The 18,225-nt window shown below is 41.4% G+C and overlaps 1 protein-coding gene across 8 annotated transcripts in view; it reads left to right on the forward strand.

Moving 5' to 3' along the window:
- The window catches only part of EPAS1 (endothelial PAS domain protein 1), a 116,093-nt gene that overhangs the window by 56,297 nt on the left and 41,571 nt on the right, over positions 1-18,225 (forward strand). The window lies entirely within an intron of this gene.

Below are 18,225 nucleotides of genomic sequence, written 5' to 3' on the forward strand. Positions count from 1 at the left end.
TCCTCTTTTGGGTGGTGGTGGTGTATGCAACATGGGCGCTGAGAAGGGACAAGGGGGCACTGACCCTTCTGTGGAGTCCTGTTCAGCAGCATGAATTTCTCCTGAGGGCACCGCTGTAGATTACCTGCTACATGGGAGGGCTGGCAGGACTGGACCATGAGCTGTGAAGAAAGCTGATGAGCGGTTTCAGCTCTGAATGGCATGCTGGCCTACCACAGCATTTAGTTTCCAAAGGCTTTTGCCGAGGCTTGGGTATATGCTACACTTCAGTCATTGAAAGCATCTGTAGCCACTAGGGCTTTGACTGAACTGACTTTCTTGGGGGTGGTGCACAGGTGAAGGTCTGTAGACAAATGGATGGAGGCTGGGAGAAAGTTTTGGGGGAAGCATCACCCTGCTTTCTGTGTCCTTCTCTTCATGCCTGCTGATCAAAATGGGCTGATAGGAAGATGCTGGGCTACATCAGCCTCTCACGTGGCCCACAAGGGCTATTCCTGTGTATTCCTTTGCAGATGAGGATACTCCAAGAGGGTATAAAGTGTTAAAGAAGGGGCAAACCACCTTTACTTTCACTCTATCCCAGGGGTCCTCAAACTACGCCCCCCCAGGGTCCTCAATCCGGCCCCGGTATTTACAGACACACATCCCTCCACACACACACACACACCCCGCCGGGGGTTGGGGGGGGGAGACCAAGCAGCCGCAGATGGCTGCCTGCCGCTTCATCCGCGCGCCGGCCCCCTGGTTACAAAGTTTGAGGACCCCTGCTCTATCCAAATCACCAGCAAAAAACCCTCCTGCTGATTTCAGTGGCCATACATGCTTTTTGAGCAGTCTGTCTCATCATTGTATATCTATTGTTAATATGTGTATGAATCAGCTTTTAATCTGATGGTTAATAAGGACTCTTAGGAAATAAGTATTTTGTTGCTTCTGCTTTGCTTGTTTTGCAGGAAAATAAACTTTTGCTACTAGCAACCATAATTATTCCGCACCAGTTATTCCACCTTTTCTCTAAATGACATGTGCTTTGCTGTGGAAAAAAATACATTTTAGGTACCCTTAGCACCACTTTAGCCTTGGCCTAACACTGGGGGATTACAGAGATAAGATACTAGCCATGGCTAGCATCATCTCCTGATAAACTGGAGCGTTAGTAGGGTGCAGAGTTATAGCCTTGGAAGGCAGAGAAAACAGCATTTAGGGCTCTTTGAAAGTCTTGTTTTAGGGATTGAGTAGGAATCCTGAACAAAACAGATTTTTGCAAAGATTATGGGGGCCCTGTTGTTAACTTTTGCAGTAATTACTGAACTGCTTTCTTGTTGCTTAAAACTTGGTACTCTCATTTGTTTGTCGCTGTTCAATCAGTGGTGTGAAACACTTGGCAACAAATTGGGACATGGGGAAATAGTAATATAGTCTATTTCAAGCAACATTTGAATACTGGAAACATCGGTAAAATGAAAGGTGAAGGTTAATGATTTAATAACAAGGTCCCCAGGATCATGCCTTGTGTATGGAAGGCAGTAATTTACATTTGCTTCCTGTAGGGTGACTTTACTGGGGAACTGAGGGCATTTAGCGTATGCTGATGCTGCAACTCTTCTATACATCTGTTGTTATTTGGAAAGTGTAAAGTCTGTGGTGGAGACTTGTAAGATGTTGCAGTAAGACTGAGGCACTGACAGACAGGGGAGTGCTAGTATAGATGGAGTGATGAGGAGAGAAGGTGGTTATGTGCGCTCCAAAAAGCTGGGGGGGGGGGGGGGGGGGGGGGGCACCAGGGTGGTTAATGTGGGCAAATAGACTCTGCTTAGGAGAGGGATGTTTATGTGCTAGATAGAATTGCATATACAGCAAATAGACTTAAATATATTTTGTGGCTACCACTACTTATATACAAGCAAAACCATAATTACAATGCTGTTCTTGTTTTTGAAACATCATCACATGCCAAACAAGTTGTGGATATTTGTAGGGCACAGTAACGTCAGAGATGGCCTGAGTGTGAAAAGGATGGGTTTACAGGTACCAGCTGCATTCACAAAACCAGCTGAAGCTAGATTCTCATTCGCACGCTGCTGTGAAGACTTTACCTTCAAGTGTTTGACGACGGATTCTGCAGCACCTGCCTACCTACAGTGAATGTTGGGGTGGTGGGCGGCTGGTGGAGCAGGAGACCGGCTTCCTCAGGCCCTTTGACCTGGTCCTGGTCAGGCTGTGCAGTATGTGCAAAGGCATCATTAACGTTCCTCTGTTCTTCCCCAGTGCTGTATGAACAGCTTGGGGCAGAAACATCTCCTTGAACTGAGTTTGCTGATGAGACGACAATGTCTCGTGAAACTCAATAGTTTCTTTTTGCCTTTTTGATCATTCTGTTAGCTCCTGCTGGAATAATCTCCAGTATATCAATTCTTATTTTTTTTAAGTATTTCTTTTTGTTGTTTGTTTTATTTTATTGGTTGATCAGGGTCAGTTTTAGAAGAGCAAGTCCCAACTGTGGTTGGAATGATGATTTCCTAGACAGTTCAGCACACTTATTCAACAGCCTTCCCTTTTCTACCAATGTCCCTGCTGTTGTTTCAAGATAATTTATAGGCATGAAATAGCATACAGGTCAGACGCCTAGTGTAAGAGCCAGAGTTTTCAGCTTTGGCAGAGCGGCCAAGCTCCCACCGACTGTATGTCCCCGGGATTGCCCTGGGTTAGCTGTAGGGTATTGAACTTGCTCCTCGGTCCAACTTGCAGAGCCCATGATCTCAGGTTACTCAAATTCTTCATTAGACCTCTGCTCAAAACAAAACAAAAAACCAAAACCAACCAAACAAACAAACCACAACCCCCCCCCAAGTCCCTTTGTAATGCTTAGTGATAGATGACTATATATGTAAATACACGCTATTTATGACAAAGTATCTCTATGTTAGCAGTAAAGGATTTGTTTTGTCATCTTTTCATAGCACATTTTATAGAGTTTTAAGAAGCACTAACTTTTGCAGGCATGAATAAAGAAATTAATTGAAAATGCTGAGATTTCACGCTTTTGCCTGCCCTGTTTATGCCCTGCTCAATCCTAATGGGACTGTATGGGCCGTAAATGACCACAGCACACTTGCTGTTATATATAAACTAAATTTGGGGAACTTTTAGTGTTTGTTATGCACAGTGAACCTCTGGGAAAGCTTCAGCCTTTGACCTCTGTAGTGGGTTATGACAAGGAAGAATCGCAAGAGCTTGATTTAGACTCATCTGTGGAAAGCTGGTTAAAAATATTCAACTACCATGTTCTGCCTCCTCCCCCATCTCAGTAAAGGTCCTCTTAAAATACATTCTCTGTGACTTCATTTTTATCATTACTTTGGGAGCCCTGTAGCCAAGCTTGCTTGTAAGGAAATGATTAAATTATATTCATGTTTGTGCTTTGAAATTGCCTTGGTGGTAGTCCAAGAAGTATTTTCTTGCTCTTCCAAATTTCCATGTGCTTTAATATTAATCTATTTTCATCAATGTGACCTGCCCCAGCAGTAAAATTTGTTTGTAATTGGTCATGCAATGATTGCTGAAGGGACATAAAAACTAAACTAAATTTATCTCAGGCTTTTAAAAAACTTAATTCTAAGAAAAATAAAGTTTTTATTAGAAAATGAAGTGGCATTTGACAGTATCAGTGGGTAATTTGTAACAAAACTGAATAGTCATTAAAGAATTTATGGTAGCAGAACTCTTCAATTTTGCTTTACAAAGTAGAATATTCTTTCTTTGAAATATGTCATCACTAGCTTTTAATTTTGCATTATATGTTAATAAATGTTTATGCTTGGGTTGTGGTGGCAATTTCAGACTGAACAACCAGTAATTACATTATTTGTTGCCTTTGACATAGAATTCTTTTATGTGGTTTGTATATCACAAACTAAAACTATCCCAAATATCTAGAATTACAGAATTTTGAATTTATTTTTTTTTAATGATAGCACAGGCAGCCTTTGAAGCAAGCCAGAACATCTGGCTGTCACTTCAGACTGAAATTCTGGTTTACTAATACAGCTTTCTTGTTAAGTAAAGGTGAAAGGGTATTTCATGCAAGAACAGAAATTACTTTATTACTTAGGAGAATGGCCATTACTAATGGCTATTAGTTGCACTTTTAGAGCAGTTGGTAATATTTTGTTGGTTTTCTTGCAAAATTGTTTGTAATCAATGCCATTATACTATCGCTTAAATAGAAAGGCCACCATTTGCCCAGAACAGCTGTGTTACATTAGCTTCTATAAATAAGTTTATTATTTTAGATGAAAGTTATAAAGCAATCAGTTTACCTGTACTGAAGTAAGTAGAATAGCTGAAAACATCCCTAAAAAATGGATGATGATGAGCATTGGAACAACGTAACATTCTCTAAGAGTTCTTTATGCATATTTAATATTTTAATCAAATACAACTTCTCTGTGGTTTTGTGGTCTTAAGAAAACTGGAAGGAAGGAAAATGTTATTTCACTCTTTAGATGACTGAACTGTAGTAATTTCCTTGTTTAAAATATTGATTCTTCCCTAAGAACTCTCCCCTGATTGCCCTGAGATGGTTTTGGAGGCAGATAGAACTGAGTGGGGAAAAAATATGAAATATGAAAACTTCCATTAACTGTGTGGGGACCATAAAAGCATTAACATGCGCTCTGTTCTCCTTTAGAAACACGTATCGGTTAGATACAGAGGTTTCAGTACCGCATATGCTGAAAATGTGGTCTAAGAGCTTTAATTTACCTTTGTCTGTCAATGTTAATGGACAGAGCAAGTGCTGGAGCTGCTATAAAACAAACCTGTTTTCCTTTTGTCTGCTGTGCCAGATAATGAAATAAAAGCTAAATTATCACTGATAACAAGTAATTTACAGAAAGGCAATGATAAAAATATAACAGCAGAGCTTGCCATTAGCAGTTTAAATGGATAATGTTTGCTAGCACTTGTAACCTACTTCTGTCCTCTGGTTTTTATTGTCTTCTCCCCCTTGCCATGCTAGCAAGGGCCTTTTCAGTGGAGGCTTAGAGCAATATAAAATTATGGGTATGCTAAATCTCGGCAGGAGTAACTTCCTGAAGGATAACTACTATTATTTTTTTTTCCCTTATTTTTCTGTACTACATTATTGCCAAGGCGAAGCATGTACACAGCTTGAAGTGTGGTTATTGGTATAATTTTATCCATCCCAACTTGAGGAATGTATCTATTAATGATGAAAACTGAGGAAATGGTTTATCTCATTTGCACCACTGGTAACTCCTAGCATGAGTTACATGGTATTTACCATGAAAGCCTTAGTCCTTGCAGTCATGTGTTTAGGTGAGACTCATACTTTCCTTTCTGTCTCTCTGTCTGTCTGCAGCTTTTTCTTTTCTTTTTAACTCTAAAATAGAGAAGTTTGAAGTCATGTCCCGGTTGCTGACAAAAACTCAGGGGAACAATAATGTACAGACTTCTCAGTCCCATGTGTCTATGTGTGCGTATGATATTTCTAATGTGTGCATATATAAATGTAAATATACATGCACAAACATTTAAGACTTGTAATTTCCTCGTAAGCCAGTCTTATCTGTCTTGAAATTGAGTCATCATTTTTCAAATGCTTGGAATTCAGATTGCTTTTATGATGGGAAGCCAGCGTCCAGGGTAAAACATTAGCCATAGGGTACTTGAAGGATGATTGGTTTCTTGTAAGACAGCTGGACATGCTTGTTGGTACATTTGTGGTTCATAAAAGTGTTCATTTAAAGGCATTCAGTTGTGAATGACTAAACAGGGAACAACTAAACTCTAGCTGCAGTATTCTATGTTTGCAGCCTGGACGCTGGTGTACAGCGCTTGCCAGTTTGCAAATGTCAAGGACAGTTACCCTCTGTAATCACATTCCTAAATGGTTTGCCTCTGACCGTCCTTTCAAAAAACTGCCCTTTCTCCAGTGCTCATTCTCCAGCTATTGCTGCCAATTGGTGTTTTGCTGTGTGGCTGCAATGGCTGTAATCCTTGGGAAGCCTGGGCTTTTTTGGTCTGGACAATGTGGGAAGGCACACGAAGTCCTTCTCCTTGCCCCCAAAATAAGACAAAGGGCACCCTGAGAGCTGGGGAAACTCTTTCTGTGTGCGTGGCTGTACAGAGTATTGGCTAGAGTACCCAGTCTTGCTGCTCCTGGTTGGGCAACTCCTTATTTTATTTTATTTATATATTTATATATATTATCAGCTAATATTTTATTGTGCATTAATATCTTGAATTTTTTCATGTGTAGCGTAGGAGAAAATATCACATGTGAACTTTCTAAAGTACTTGTATCTGACAAAAACCTTTTTGTTAATCTTGTAAGTGATATGGGTCTGTATTGTTCTGAAATGCTTTACTATTTACTGTGGCTGAACGCTGTTGTTTTACATTTAAAATGTTACAATACTTCGAGCTTTGCTTCTGTGTTACATCCATTCTGTGTCATGCCTCATTCACTCCACAGCTTCAAAGTGTTTAGGAAAAAAAGTGTGCTGTGTTATTAAGAACGTTCTTATAGCAGAACAGATAGTAAGTTCTTTAGCAATACTGTTCGAATGGGTGAAAGTTGCCTTCAAAGATGCGTTTAGTGGCATAATAATTAGATATCAATACAGTGGGGTAATAGTAATGCTGTATTGGAAGAAAGCCTAAATTTTAGTTTACTGACATCAACCCAAATTTATGGCACTCACCTGAAAGCATGGTGGCAGACGTCTGCTTGCCAGTGTAGAGTAGCAGTGGCACTCCAGAATTGACAGGCAGGATGAGATGCACAACCTGATACTCTTCATGGTGTGTCTAACAAAGTTTCAATGAAGTAAAACTTCAATGGGTAACATCAAAGCTGTATCTCCACAGCTGGATAGCAAAGCAATGTAATGCGTTGGCACCATGTTCACTCATGTACTGGTTAACAAAAACGTTGGCGAACAAAATGAAGCAGCAAAATTGCTGCTTGTTTAGAAACAAAGGCCACAGTGTGAACGCCCATGTAAAAGTAGATATAGGGGTAGCTCTGCTGTTTTTACATACCATATTTACATATGCCATATTTACATACATATTTGTGATTATGTAGGTACAAATGGATGTTGGACAAAACAATTTCACTGCAGAAAATGGTCCTCTATTCCCTGATGAGAGTGAATTAGAGAGGTAGACTGCAAACCTCATGAAAACAGCAGCATGAAACATTGAGAGCTTTAGGAAAATGGTTTTTGCTGAAAACTCCCATATAAGATACACATGGACATGCACACTACTGCAGAATAAAATCCTGAGAATGGCTGGTCTTAGACTAAGCTCTTGTTTGAACTCTCCATCCATCTTCAGGGAGGAGGTTGCAAATGCTCAAGACCGCCTGGCCTGCCATGTGTCAGAAGCACACTAGAAAATGACCCATTTTAGGTAGTTTAGGCAAGCAGTCAGACCAGAGGTAAAGCATCTAAGACCTGAGATGTTTGGACAGACAGCTGTGAAAAAGTTTATTCAGGCCAAAATTGGAAAAGACAGTGAAAAAGGCTTTTTGGTAAATGGAATTGTCCCTGCTTCGAGGGAGGGTTGTCCTCGTTAGGAGAGCATGTACCTTTCTGAGAAGAGCTGGGAGTGGTCTCAAATGTGCAAGGGCTAACATGGGGCTTGCTGAGCCCAGAGTCATGGCAGCCTCGCGTGGGTGAGGGCAGTGCAAGCTGGTGGGGCAGCAGCATAGGGGAAAATATTTGAGTGAACAGAAAATAGATCCTGATGTAAGGTTTATTCTAGGTATTATTTTTTTTGACTGGTTTGTGTCTGCACAGTTGTAATCGTGTATGTTTATATGAAGGTGCTGCTTAATAGAAGGTTTATTTTTATCCTTTCTATAAAGTTCTTACGCAGTAACTTCTTCTTTGCAGCATCATTGTGGGGGTGAGAAGTGGCTCCTTCTTCAGGACCACTTCTGATCTATTAAGTCGTGATATATCAGACTGATGAAGCTATTGGGCTGGCTGGTCCCTTTTGTTCTTAAAATTGTTATTCATGGAGTTAAACAGAATTAGTCTTTGTCCTTCTGACTGTTTTCAAAGCTTGGTTAATTAAGATGATCAGTGCTCGCATAACTGGGACTTTGAACAGAGTCCAGATGTTCCTGTATTTCAGCCACACTTGCACCTTTTACCCTGTGTGGAACAAGACGCTTAGGGTGAAAAGTTCTCCGCTTCTCTCTTTATCGAATTCTAGGTCTACACTGGAAATAATTTCCACGCTCTTGAAGTCTTTCTATACCCATGGGATTTTTTTTTTTTTTCGTCGTCTGCTTTCCCTTTCCTCTCCCTAAATCTGCTGACGGCACTCCCAAATCTTTCTCCCATTTTTTTAATTGTGTTATCTACTTCCTCCAGAGATGGTCTGATAAAAATCTGATTTCCAGTTCTAGCCATGCTTTGGGCCTCTGTGTGGTAAAGAACATCATTTAATGAAGCTCGGTTAGTGGCCCTTCTGGCTTTCCTTAAAGTGTTATCCAGTTCGAAGGCTCTTCAATAATTTTTTTAATTTATCTGTAATGAAATATAATTCTTTTGAGACATTGAAACATCTATATCATAGACTAGCTAGACATTCATTCTTTCTTGGCCTATGGAATTATCTGAAACTTGCATTGTTTTTTGTAGTAGACTTGTAGAAAGAGTTACTTTTTCCATGCAAACCCCTTGCTTGGTTTAAACTTCCCCCAAAACCGTTGTTTCTACCTACTTTCTTTTTTTAAATCTTTATCCTTCACTCTTGGTAGCCATGTAATAGAGCTGATGCAGAAATTTGGATGTACTTTCTCATGCCAGTCACTGCCTAGTAGTAGCTGGTCTGGTGTAAAGAGTGTGACACGTCCCAGGAGGATCCGAGAGCAAAGCATTTCCTGTTTATTGGCTTTGATGCAAGACAAGAAAACATAAAATAAAACTTATTTTGAAGAGCTGTATTCTGATCCATGCAAGTCACGATAACTCTGTTTAAGTTAATCTAGTGAGGTGAGAATGTGTCCCTGGGACAGATGTGATGTGATCCCCCCCAAAGAGGACTTGGGAAGGGGAGACTGCCTTTGTAGTGCTGCAGGCTAATCCTTCATCCTGGAATCCGTTGTGTCCCCACTTGTGTCCTCTTCCTCTGTACCGCAAGTACCATTGTTTGGATGGAGTTTCAGATGTTTTTTGCTGTCCTTCATGTGCTTGGGTTCCCTGTCTGTGTGTGGGGATGAGTATCAGTACTGGATCCCTGTTCTGAGTTAGTCTGGTGGGTCAGGCATGGGACATCCCACTCCCCGTGTCAAGGATGTTTTTCCCAGTCATTTTGTTGCTGTTTTGGTTTTACTGCTAAAACGAGGAAGTGAGGAGTTTAACATTTCAAGATGATAATTTAAATAGCTGCAGCTCCCAAAACCATGGGAAACACATGCCTTGAGACTTGCTTTATAAATCTGTTTGGAGTCAACCCTAAATGGCAGGGTATGCTCCCTGGCACCCAGTTCTTCCCATATAAACACTGGGGGGAGGTCACACAGTGACAGCCTTCGCGGCGCTGACCATAGCCAGCCTGCAATGTTTACTGTCCAGAGCAACACGCCTATAGAAATGTTCCTGCCCCGCAAATTTGTGTGACGGTGAGAACTAGTGAACAGTGTAATTCCAAAAGCACTTAAGTAATGACTTGCTGTAGCTGCTACATATGTAAGACGTAAGGAGAAACAACATTCACTAGAGTAGACACAAACACTGTATTTTCTGGGAAGCAGGGCACGGGGGAGGGGGTGGTGGTGGTGTTGCGGGGCGGGGGGGTGTCTCCCCAAGCCCCATAGCTTATCTTGCTTGTTTCTCTGTCTGTCCTGTCCCCTCTGGCCAGACTCCAGTTTGTAATTCTGTATTTTTTCCTGCTCAGCCTAACATCTTACGTTAAATGTTTGGTTTGAAGTTGCACCTTGTTTCTGCACAGAACATGTTAGTGATGCAAGACCTGCTGGGTAGGAGAATTTTCAGAATATAAAACACAGGCTGGGAGTCAAATGGTATTGGCTTGGCCCACCTACGTGCCCAAAATAAATTCAGACCTATAAATATCAGCAGTAAGAAAGTAATTCTTAAGGGTGGAAAATGAAATCTGTGCAAATATTTTGACAGTGCATGTGACTGACCAGTAGAGCAGCGTTCTCTGTCCCTTAAAGTTGCTTAAATTAACCAGATTGTTCTTTTAAAGAAATGCTGAGATTCAAATTGTATTAATTCAAGTGAATCCTGCAACCTCTGATCTACAGGTTAGACAAGTTGTTAGCATTCTTCCTTTCTGGGCTGACGAGGTCTGATGCTGTCCTTCATCCTTCTCCCAGAGCTGTTAGTAAGACACAGCTTCAGGGAAACATGTCTTCATTCAGGATTTTAATAAAACATGCTATAATCATAGCAAATACAACCCCTGTGTCTGCAGAGGCACAGGCCTGCACCCTTCCTCCACTCTGATTCAAACCTTAGTTGAAAATACAGCAGATCAGTGGACTTTCCTATGTCTTGTCACACTGTGGGTCTGTTTTGCTCACTGTGCTTTCAGAAAGGTTTTATCCAGTTTTTGGTTTGTTAAAGCTATAAACAACCTCTTTTCAGCTGTGGTAAACATTTCTTGGTACATAATAAAGCTTCATTTAGTATCATTTATGGAAAATTGCCTGTTAGATTCTTTATGATCTGAGATATGAGACCTCTTTAAGTGGAGAAACTGTGGTTGCAATGTTCACCCATGTGGGGTTGGTTCTGCTAGTGACTGTTATTCTTTTAGAGTCCTTAGAGATTTTTTTCAATTTTTTTTCAAGTTTTCTTCAAAAGACTAGTGGGAGGGTCAACAGAAATAGGTGGAAGTCCATTGAGGAAATGATAATAAGGTGGGTGGGGGGAGTGGAAGTTGGTTTTGGTGATTGTTATGCACAGTTGTGAATAAGATTGAATAAGATTATTTTTAAAAAAAATCAGGGATAAAATTAATAGGATGTAAATAAAGTGTATTCCTCTGAGGCTTGTTACTTTATAAATGGACCATTGACTAAAAACTCTGTTACACCAAGTTAAACCATATTTGTACAGTTTAGATTGACTCCATTAGCTGTGCTGTGCCTTGCTCTTTAACTATTACTGTCGTTTTCCCTATGCATTACATTATAATAGTTCTTAGTCTTAAATGTATTTCACAGTAGCATATGGATGTCCCAGTAAAAGTTAAAGATTTATTAACTTCTGTGTTCTGTATGAAAGGACTTTCTCTCCCCCCCACCCCATGAAGGGATAAAAATCTTTTTGTAACTACTTTTGGCCATAGCAGCATGTTTTGTACAAATATAGCTAACTATACTGGTGTACAAATAAAATTTGAAAGAATATGTTAATGCAAGAGGCAGTGTTACCTTTTGGATTCAGCTTGTATCAACACACGTACATAGTACTCTCTTGTGGCTGCATCGTCCCTCTTCTGCACTAGCGTTTGGGGTAGGTCATGGTACGATTGTTTCTCAGCATACCTCATCTTTGTCCTGTGTACCCATCCCAGTTGTGTTTTCTAATACCAAAATAATCAGTTTGGGCAGTGAGTGTAGCTGCTTTTCTTTTTTTCCTTTTCTGCTTCTCCCAACAAAGAAGTAATTTTTGGAACAATTGTGAAGTTCAGTTGATTTGTTACATAATTTAGGAAAGAACAAGGAGAATAAAAATTGCATTTTCCAGGAACCACCATAAGAAGGCACAAGGTATATTTTACAAAACCACGCTGGTAGTTATTGAGGCTCTCAGTTCCAAACAGATGAGAGCACCCTCACCCCTGCCTTGGGAAGTACCATCTTTTTTGTGTAACTCGTGACCCCTTATGCAGGTACTGATACATGCTGCATGCATTTCAGCTTGCGTATCTTGGGCTTTCTTGCCCAGAAACTGGACTGCTATACAGTTAGAATCAAAACAGTGAAATATTGAGGTACCACACCCTGACAGATGCAAAGTTCTGATAGGTGTCCAAGACCTGCCTGGTTGTAATGTGTTTCTTGTTAAGTTAGCTGACCATTGTGAATTGTTTCAAATTGAACAAAACCATCTAGCTTCTTTTCTCGAAGAACTGAGCTTTGTCATAAACAGAATTCATTCCAGTTATTAGACTCCCACCTCTTCCCCTCTTGGGGTGATGTGACCATGATGGAGATGAGAATCAGGCCCAATATATGAATGTGTGCCTTGTTTGCTTAACTTAAAGGAGAATAAAAGCTCCAGCAGGAATAATGGCAAAATACTGGTATGTTAATTCATAGTTCTGAAGTACACACCAGAAAATATGATAAAATGTGGCCATGTGAATTTAACTTTGTATACATACTGAATGCTTTCTTTGCTGCTTCCCATTTATCATCATCTTTTACTTTTGTCTAGAGTAACTATCCTTTGATGTAGATACATAGAAGTTTAAGGGGTTAGTAGGCAGTAGTAGGAAAGGAAACAATAAAGCAAGAAACACCAGAGAAGAAAAACTGCATCCAGTTACTTTGTATTACAATGCAGACTGCCCTTATACCTGTTCCCTTTGGAAGCTTGTGTTTAGCGAGTAATTATTGAGGACGACGCATTAGAAGAGCTAGCGGCCGTTTCCTGACAGAACCAAGCCTTAATTTTTAAAATATTTGAAATACTGCAGCTGAGTGTAGAGAGGCCACGAATGTTTCCTCCTTGAGTACTGGGGTTTCAGTGTCCCTCTGGCTTCTGCTGCAGCAGCACAGCAGTGGGTGCCGAGAGGCAGGTCAGCAGTGAAAAAGCTCCTCAGGTCTTTGCCAGGAGCCGAAGCTGGGTGTGGGTGGGTAGAGAAGGCACTGATTGCCCCAGATTACATCACTCCAGACGGATTTTAGCTGTAAATTTAAAGGAATTGCCTAACTTTGCTGCAGTGACTGCTGGTTTTCTGGCCAGGTAGCTGAAGTAGCCTGACCCTTTGGTTTAATCCATTTCCCTCGTAGTAACCAAATACAATTTATCACAGCTCAAGCTACTAATCTTTGGTATTTATCAACTTAAACTAGCGATAGACTTGAATGCTAATGAGAAATCAAAATCACAGCATGCAAAGTTATCACTATTCCAGTTTAGCCAATAGCTTAATTAAGAGGAGATGGACAATTAAAGAGCTACTGCATACAATAACAGCTCCCTGAAAAGAAAGCAGGAACTAAGAACGAGCCGTGTCCCAGGATGTTTGTACAGGCAAAACTCACACCCCAGAGGGCGAAAAACGTAGCTGGCTCTCAGGATCTGCACTTCATCGTTGTTGCAGGAAATGGAGGAAACTGTGTTACATGCAATGATCAAAATTTAGAGCGTCTGTATTGTTATTCTCAAGAATTATTATTCCTTGCTTGCCAAAGAAATGGTTGTTCAATCTGTCTTCCGGGACATCCATCTTCTTACTGTGAACGGCTACAAATCGCCACCAGATAGAGCGGGAGAAACCATTAACTTTCATCATAACTGAGCACACATTAAAATGATTAAGGTCCAGAAAGTAAAGAAGGGTTGGCATTATTTCACAAAGATTTTATTGCAAGAGCTGCTTTCTTAACTGTATTGTAAGGTGTGACACTTTGGAAGGACAAGGCATGACTGACTTACAGCCAATGGCGCAAAGTAACTTTAATGATCGTTTTGCATGTTCTCTAAAGGAGACAAAATGTTTTCATTTAGAGTTGGTGTGTGCTACCACTGCAGTCTTCAGAGCATCCAACAAAGAGATCCTGCGCTTGACACGAAGTGACGCAAAGTGGCCAAATTTCCTTTGTAGATGCTCAGCTGTCTTTATATACTGACCTTGGGAGTAAGGGTGCTGTAGAGGCATCATCACAGAGCAGCCCCGAGCCTCTGGAGAAGGAGGAGCTCTTTTCATGTTTCCAAGGGTAGGTGTGTGTGGGGGGGTGTCACCTGCTCAGTCTTTGCTCTGTTGGTAAACCTTGCTGACTGCGATGGAGACAAACCTGTGTAAGAGCATGGCCTCCACACCTTCAAAGGCTGGCCTCCACTCTTTGACTACCTGCTGATTTCATAGACTCCTTTCATTATGGATTTGCTTTATTGTTCCTTTTCAGTCTTGCAGCTGTTTTTTATCTTAAGTATTAGTTCTAGCTAATGTTTTCATTGGCAGAATTAGCCAGAGATAGAGAGATTGTAGCTGAAATGTATTGTGGAGGGCCGTTCGCTTATATAGCAATTTTTAAAATTGTAGCAATATATTTACTTGGTGATCCCTATAAATTCTCGCTGTTGTTTATTTACTAGCCAATACAATCTTAAATTTTGATTACTTTACTCTGGAAATCAAGATGTCTAATTGAGTCAGCTTACATAGAGGGCCTGGAAGTGTGTGAGGGAACAAGGGTGGTGGTGGAGGTTTCAGTGGATGCTTGCAGACCTCTTACATGGCTCCATTTGGTGAAGATTTCTGCGTCTTTATGGCTTGCTGATCTCTTTTCAGAGGTTGGAGAACCTGCAACATAATAAAGGGTGGGCTGTTTATTTTTCCCTGTGTTGTTTTTATGTACTGAAATATTGTAGTGAAAATTGCTGGGTGGGGTGTAACGAATGTTTTCAAAGACCTTCCTTTGAAAGAGGCTTTTTTCCAGCCCTTGGTGGTCACCACCCATTTTCCTGTGCTGTGCCCACCTCCCTCATTGTTCCTACCCACAAAGGCCCCTGGTGTGAACCTGTCAGCAAATGCGCCAGCGACAAGATAAAATGTTGTGGGATATTGGTCCCAGCCTGCCGAAGCATGGGGCAGGTTTCACCCGCGAATGTCAGGTGGAGGTGCAGGAGAAGTAACACATTGTAAAACGCAGATTTTGTCAACAGTGTCTGGTGTGAGTCTCTCAACTCTTTACGGTTGAGTGAGCTTGAGGCTGAAGCGTAGGTACGCACGCCACTGACAGTAAAGTCATGTGATGCCAGCGTTTGTCCCTTGGGCTTGAAATAAAGCTTAATTGAAATATTGGCCTCGTTTACCTGCAGTTGCGCCACCTTGATAAATAATGCTGGTTCTGGTGTGGTGTGGGCTGGGAAGTGGTCAGTTCCCCAGCTGAAAAATGAGGCTGGTTTCGGGTTTAACTTCTACCCTACCCGCCCCCCCCCCCCCCCCCCCCCCCCCCCCCCCCATCACCACCACCGCCTGCAAATTGCACTTTGTTCGCCTTTAGCTTTAACCCGCTGGCAAAGAGATAAAGCACATCCTTTGGTATGTGTTTTTTAGAGTAGGTAAATAGTTGGGTTATCTGAAAACAGATCTTAGCAATACCTGCTGAGCTTCTGAGCAGCAATGTGTATGGACCTCTAGACTGGCTGTCAAAATAGACTGATTGCTACAAGTAATGCCACAAGATAAGGATCTGCAATCTCTTAAACACAAATCATTGATAGAGATCTCAGGTTGTGCATTGCCATAGCCTTATCCCCGCTGCTGCAGTGCGATTCCAGCTCTACCTGTGCTGCAGGGACTCTTAAATGTGTAAGTGGAAACTGTGGAAAAAAGTGAAGTGGTACATTTATCATGCCCCCACAACCCCCCCAAAAAAAATTTGCTGATTTGAAAGGAAGTTCAGTTTTGGTGGATGTTGAAACAGTCCTTTCTGTTGTATTGTTTAGTGGGTTTGGTGGTGGGCTTTTTTAGTTTGCAGGTTATCTCTGAAGCTTGCCCTATCTTGGCGGTTATCAGAGTCGATTGCCACAGGGAAGGAATCCATGATCCTGTAGGTTGATGGAGCAGAGCAGTGCAAAACTGGTCAGGGGAGGGAAGGCTGAGTTTAGATGACTTTGTGCCTCTCAGTTTGAAATTTGGCCATATCCTGGGCTGCTTGTTTCTCTCCAGATTTCCCTATTATTTGAGGAGACAGAGGAGGTGTTTCACTGCTGTGTTTTAAGCGTGGGCTGCAGCAGCTTTACAGGGGCGGTACAGAGCTGTCCTGACTCTGACTGGCTCTGAGGCTTGCTGAGCACACAGTGAACCAGGAGCAAGAAACCGCTCTGCTCGAGAACTAAGCCATGAGAAAATCTCTCTGCCATCTAGCCCCAGTGCAGGGAATGGGACGAAAAGGCAAAAAGGCAATGAATGCCTCTCTCTGCTCAAACTGCTGATGAAAGAGCAGCCTGGCATCTTCTCTGCACGCCATGGGCCTTGCGTGGTTCCACGGGGCTGTGCCTTGCCCTGGGAGCAGCGTGTTCAGCACGTCCACCAAGGTACCAGGCTCGTGCTGGCATGGCGACCGCGGGACGGGCTGCACTCACAGCATCGTAAAATAATCCAGGACCAGATTAATGGCTGCTGAAATCCTAATACTTATCTTTCTGGTTCAAGGTACTCATAAAACTACAGAAAAAATGGTGAAACATAAATCCTGTAGACGTTGTTTTGCTTACTGTGATTAAATTTATCAGGCTCTGGTGACATATTGTGAACCTAAATGCTTTTAAAAAAATGTAAGTGCTCCAACAGCCTCAGTAAGGTTTTCAGCAGTGAACTCCCAAGATACTATTTAGTTGCTGTGACAACTTCAATATTCACAATGACACTTTCTTTAAATTGCAGGTGCAATTTAGTAGCTGCATTAAATGCAGGTAGTGGTATAAGCAATTTAAAACTGTGTATTATATTAAAACTGTGTAATAGTTTTTGTCACGGCACCACCTTTTTTTCAGCAATAACTGCCAGGCATGTTCATGAAAATAAATAAAATACAAATGCAGTACAGTTTAATTATTAAGACTAAAGGTACCATCAGAGCTTCAGACACCGGAGAAGTTAGTCCTACATGTGGTTTTACAGTTTGTATGGAATTTATACTATCTGAAGAGCTGTGTTTCCCATTCAAGAAAACATATTCCTGGCTGTCTTACTGTCAGCTGTGGTGGTCCTAGGGTGACGTGGGCTTAGTGAATTGTAAAGATGCTCAAAGACACCAGAAGTTTGGTATTCACTTAGGCCTCACCTTTTGATACTCTAATAGTACTAGCCAAGTCCTTTGAAAAGGCCTGATGAGAATGGAAACAAGTTCCTCACCCTTAACAAGAACTCTTCCCTCGACTGTCCCTGAGACACTCCTATTTCTCATTTTCCGGACTTTCATTTAGCTTTTGGTTTTAAACTTAGAGGGAGGATCTGCAGGGCATATTGGTATGGCGGTAGGTGCCAAGATTTACTGAAGTAGCAGTGATTTGTTATTTAGTGGGTATGTGCAGAAACACAAGAAAAACTCCCGTCAAACCAAGGAGTCAGCGATGAATTACTCTAAGTTAGGGCAGCTTTAGAGGAAGGGTGGAAAGTATTTCATTTCCTTATTTTTGTAATAGCCCTTTCTGTTAGTAGCTTTTCTTGTTACCTTTGAAATCTTATTTCCGCTATTAACGAATTCCCCGTTTTGGCATTGTTTGTGTTAGTTTTGTCTGTGTACTGGGTACCGTATCCCAATGTGCAGCAATGCTGCTTTAGCACTTGCCTGCCATAAGCACTCCACAGGTTTTCAAGCCATTTTTTTTTTCCCTCTGTCCAAGAATAACCCTGCATCCTTCCCTTTTCTGTGGCTCTTGTTGGTGTGCCGAACCTGGGCACCTGGCGTCTTCTCAGATTTTATAAATTATTATTTTCACTGGAAAGATGTGTAAGGAGGGATTTGTATGCATGGTTTCATTCGCAGCTTTCATAGTTTGGCTCAAGTTCCTGGTGAGCAAGTAAATTGCTGCTTCTAGCACTTTTTATTTACTGACGGTCATGTTTATTACTTTAACAGAGGGGGCTTTCAAAAGCACACCATACCATCCAGAATAAACTACTTGACAGGTAGAATGGTTACAAATACTTTTTAAAGGAATTTTAAGGCAAGTAAGCATGACCGCTGGCTGCTTGGTGTCTGTGTAAGCACATCTCTGGGGCTGTCAGGCAGTGTGGTTCTGAGATAGCTATTGAGTGCCTCACAGTCAGCAGAACTCCTTTTTAGATATTACTCTGGTTCAAATCACCTAGGGATTCACCGAGCAGAAGGTAAAGCAAAATTATGAATACGCAGCAGAAAATGGATTTTCTAGTTTGAAATAAATCTTTGTTGTTATCTAAGATAGTACTGTCAAAATATTTTTATTGGGTTTTCCCAGGTTTGAATTGGAAAATCTTTTTTAT

The sequence above is a fragment of the Falco biarmicus genome, chromosome 12 (assembly GCF_023638135.1).
Source record: "Falco biarmicus isolate bFalBia1 chromosome 12, bFalBia1.pri, whole genome shotgun sequence".
NCBI lineage: Eukaryota > Metazoa > Chordata > Aves > Falconiformes > Falconidae > Falco > Falco biarmicus.